This window comes from Octopus sinensis, linkage group LG12, assembly GCF_006345805.1.
Source record: "Octopus sinensis linkage group LG12, ASM634580v1, whole genome shotgun sequence".
Lineage (NCBI taxonomy): Eukaryota > Metazoa > Mollusca > Cephalopoda > Octopoda > Octopodidae > Octopus > Octopus sinensis.
The window spans coordinates 14,026,940-14,031,939 of NC_043008.1; positions in this window are offsets into that span (position 1 = coordinate 14,026,940).

A 5,000-nucleotide genomic window follows, 5' to 3' on the forward strand; every position below is an offset into this window, starting at 1 on the left:
AGTTCCCAAAGGTCATATTTACATACCGAATTTTACCGGTAAATAATTGTTGGTTGTCTGAAAAAACCATCGAAATAATTATTTGCCCCCATTATTATATTTATACATGCATATATATATATATATCAATAATTGAGGGTAAAATTAATTAATAAATCAATTTCACCAAGTGTTCAGTATGTAAAAGGAAAATATCACGAGTACATAGATCGTTTGAGTACGTCAACGTTTCAAGATTAGCCAAATAAAATCAGCATTTCTTTCGTCAGCTCAAAATGTCTTAATTTGGATTTGGAAACACTAAAAAGAAGGAATTTTACCTATCATCGAACTTGTCGCTTCAGATGAACCACTCCAACTAAACAGTGTCAACAAATTCAAAATGCACAGGCGTAAAATTCTGCACTCCCCATTCCACCCACGTGGTCTATCTAGCAAACATTATATTTTAACCGCGAGAACTGAGGCAGTTATGACCGAGAGAAATGAATTATAATATCAACAATTGAGGGTAAAATTAATTAATTAATCAATTTCACCAAGTGTTCAGTATGTAAAAGGACCATTTAAGGCGAATTCAAAATATTACATTATATAATTAGGGCTTAGTAAAATAAATTACTTTGCCACATACTGAACTTAGTAGAAATAGCAGCCAAAAAAAAATTTTTTCTTAGCATTTCTACTACTTAAAGAAAATTTCTCTCAGATAATGTTTACTCCAGACAGCTCACGAAGGTTTGGGGGTAAATACAGAAAAATATCACTAGTACATAGATCGTTTGAGTACGTCAACGTTTCAAGATTAGCCAAATAAAATCAGCATTTCTTTCGTCAGCTCAAAATTTCTTAATTTTCAGATGAAACAGTGTCAACAAATTCAAAATGCGCAGGCGTAAAATTCTGCACTCCCCATTTAGTTGGAGTGGTTCATCTGAAGCGACAAGTTCGATGATAGGTAAAGTTCCTTCTTTTTAGTGTTTCCAAATCCAAATTAAGAAATTTTTCTGTATTTACCCCCAAACCTTCGTGAGCTGTCTGGAGTAAACATTATCTGAGAGAAATTTTCTTTAAGTAGTAGAAATGCTAAGAAAAACTTTTTTTTGCTGCTATTTCTACCAAGTTCAGTATGTGGCAAAGTAATTTATTTTACTAAGCCCTAATTATATAATATTATATATATATATATATATTATATAATATATATATATATATATATATATATATATATATATATGGGAGAATTCACATAAAATCAAAAGATGAAGACATCTGCTGCAGACACCAAACAAATGTATTAGTATAACGCTCGGGAAGTGAAAAAAGTCTTTAACATTTCGAGCCTACGCTCTTCTACGGAAAGGAACACAGAAAGAAACAAGGAGACAAAATAAAGAATGTTTGGTGGATACCGATCTATTATAGCGAATGCCGGACAGAAGGGTCACACCGGAGAGCTAGGGAGAAGGAGATATAATAAAGTAGTGGTAACCCCAAAAAGAAGGTGAACGTGCGTATGTGTAAGAGATTTTGTATGTGCGTGTGGAACATGGCTGGTGATCTTGACCTGCTTGTGTGTATGTGTAGGTGTGAAAATGTAGATCTGGGAGGTGGTCAGTGCTGGTGTGTGGTGTGGTGTGATGGTGTTGGGAGGTGGGAGAGGCGAGAGTGGGGAAAGCAAGGGTGGGGTGTGGGTTAGGCTGAGGGTGGTGGTAGATGTGCGGTATGCCTGTTGGCGGAGGGGTGGGGTAGAAGTGGAGTATGTGGAATGGGGTGGGGCGAGATGGGGAAGTATAGAGAAGGGGAGGGATGTGTAGGGGTGGTGTGGGCTTATGAATGAGAACAAAGCGTTTACATTCGTGCTGCTATTCATAAAAAAATAAGATGGACAGACAACAGTGTATAGCGTGCCACGTATTTCCAAGCCGTCATTCAGACCTTAAAATACAATATAGCTGCTCTTTGAGAAGAACATAAAATAAAAAGAAGAAGCAAGAAGTAATTACCTGTCTATTGCTTTCTCTGTCTGCCAACCTTTCTAACCTCTTCCCTTAATACCGATCTTTTTATCGCTTTCTCTGTTTACATAACTTTCTTTCATCGTTTGCATTCATTTCTAGCTTTTTTTCTTTCTATCCCTCAATCATTCCTCCGTCTTTTTATGTCCATCTGCCTATCCATGTATCGCTCTACTTTAGTATCGATTTCTTTCTTCGATTCTTTCCTTCGTACACACTTTTAATTGTCTGTGCAACAGATTCCTCCCCACTCACTTTCTTTCTCACTCTTTTTCCACCCCACTCTCTGTATCTCTCTTTCTCTCAAATCTCCTGAAGGCTTTCATTTTTTCTCCTTAAAGAAGACAACACAATATCTTCCACTTCCTGTTTCGCATGCTAATCATTCTGTTTTGGATTGACTTTTCAACTGATCAAACCCCTCTTTTCCAAATCTCTCTTTATGTAATTCTAATTTTGTCTCCTTAAGCCTGAAAACGCACACTAACTTCCTATTAATGTTACTTCACACGTGTTTTCATTATGTCGGCAAGTCGGAAGACATTTTATGCACACGCATATTCGTTTCTCTCGTTTTCTATTTCCCCGTTCTCTTCACAACTCGTCTTTATTTACTGCTCGTTTCACAGACACGATTTTTGTTATTACTATCCTTGGCTATATACCTGTTTCGCTTCCCCTTCTCTCGTCCTCCGCATAACTCATTCAAAGAGCATATTCTGTTACTGTTCTTTCTCAGCATGTTTCCCTTCTTTCTGTAGGCGTGGCTACAGGCAGAAGCATTACTAATGGCGCAGGCGCAGGCGTGTGGTAAGAAGTATACTTCCTAAGGCGGTGAGCCGGCAAAAGCGTTAGCACGCCGGGCGAAATGCATATCAGTATTTCGTCTGCCGTTACGTTCTGAGTTCAAATTCCGCCGAGGTCGACTTTGCCTTTCATCCTTTCGGGGTCGATAAATTCAGTACCAGCTACACACTGGAGTCGATGTAATCGACTTAATCCCTTTGTCTGTCCTTGTTTGTCCTCTCTGTGCTTAGCCCCTTGTGGTTAGTAAATAAATAGGTATTTCGTCTGCCGTTACATTCGCAGTTCAAATTCTGCCGAGGTCGACTTTGCCTTTCATCCTTTCGAGGTCGATAAATTAAGTACCAGTTACACACTGGAGTCGATGTAATCGACTTAATCTCTTTGTCTACCTTGTTTGTCCCCTTTATGTTTAGCCCTTTGTGGACAATAAAGAATTAAGAAGTATGCTTCCATATCACAATATTGCGGGGTCAATCCCACTCCGTGGTAACTTTGTCTACCGTCTTCTAATATAGCACCAGACCAGTCAACAGCATGACAGTGGATTTGCTACGCGAAAACTGAAAGAACACTGACGTATATACATGTGTGTGTGCGCGTGTGTGTGTGTGTCCATGCTTGTCTGTCCCCACCACAACTTTAGAACCAATGTTGCAATGTTTACGTCCCCTAAATTTAGCGATTCAGTAAAAGAGTCAGTCAGAATAACAATTTATTTAAAACTAAGTACTAGGTTCGATTCGTTCGACTGTAAGTTCACCAGGCAGCGCCCCAGGATGGCCATAGTTAAAATATTGAAACAAGTAAAAAATAATTGATAAGATATTATCCGTCTATCCAGTCCGATCATACCGCAGTAGTTCAAGCCGCAGATACAGCTAAATTGAACAAATTGTAGAGAGTATCGAAACTTTCATGAGGTTTAGTGCACAACTAATGAGGATTTTGATAGTGTTTCTGTTCATTCTATGTTTCTTTTCTAAAAAATATCATTGTCTCTCATGCTGGAGCACGGCTTTTAATGCTTTTAGTCGAATAAATCGACCCCAAAACTTACTATTTCTAAGCATAGTACTTATTCTATCGGGCTCTTTTGCTGAACCGCTATATAACAGGGATCTAAACAGATCACCACCAGGTGTCGAGCGAAGGTAGGGGAACAAACACAGACACAGACGTATATATATATATATATATGCATGAGACGGTTTTCTTTCAGTTTCCGTCTACGAAATCCTTTCACAAGTCTTTGGTCGATCCGAGACTATAGTAGAAGATATTTGCCGAAGGTGCCACACAGTGGGACTGAAACTAGATCCATGTGGTTAGGAAGCAAGCTTCTCACTACACAACCAAGCTTACGCCATATATATATATATATATATATATATATATATACACATGCATACAGGGAGAGAGAGAGAGGAGGGGGAGGAGGAGGAGGAGGAGGAGAGGAAGAGAGAGATATGGTAATGAATATATATATAAATGAATTTTCATACGTATGGATGTGTATTATATAAATAAATGTTTGTGTGTGTGACACAGTGTTTGTATGCATATATGTTTGTATGTACGTGTGCGCACATGTCTGTGGTATGCATGAGACCGAAATACACCAACACACATTCCCTGTCGCCCACACACCTCGCATACATACGCAAAGGATAAATGAACTCTTGCATACAGCTATAAAACAAATCGTAAATTCTTTTATAACCAGTTGAAAAGATTGTAAAATAATAACCTACCTATCAATCAATGTCTGTTTTATTTTCATTTTCTGTTTATATCTACAATACCGAATAAGAAAAACCAATAACAAATATATCTAAAAAAAAAAGTACGTTAAAATTACCGAAAAAATTCGAGAAACATTGATTAAATACGTAAAGTAAATACAATGCAAAACCAAATAAGTGATGATAAAAAAAAAAAGGCATACAGAAAAAAGATAAACCTGAAGTTTATTGTTCCAGTTGTATTTGAAAATAGAGGGAAAATGGAGATAATTGAATGATTTATATTCCTCTATTGAGCAACATTAATATTGCATGTCTGTCATCTGGCAGTGGTGACATATCAAGGATATTTCTGTTATAGCATGCAGGACTGATCCTAGATATAGAATATATTAGGATTTTATTGACATCATTACGGATATTTTCCCCCACG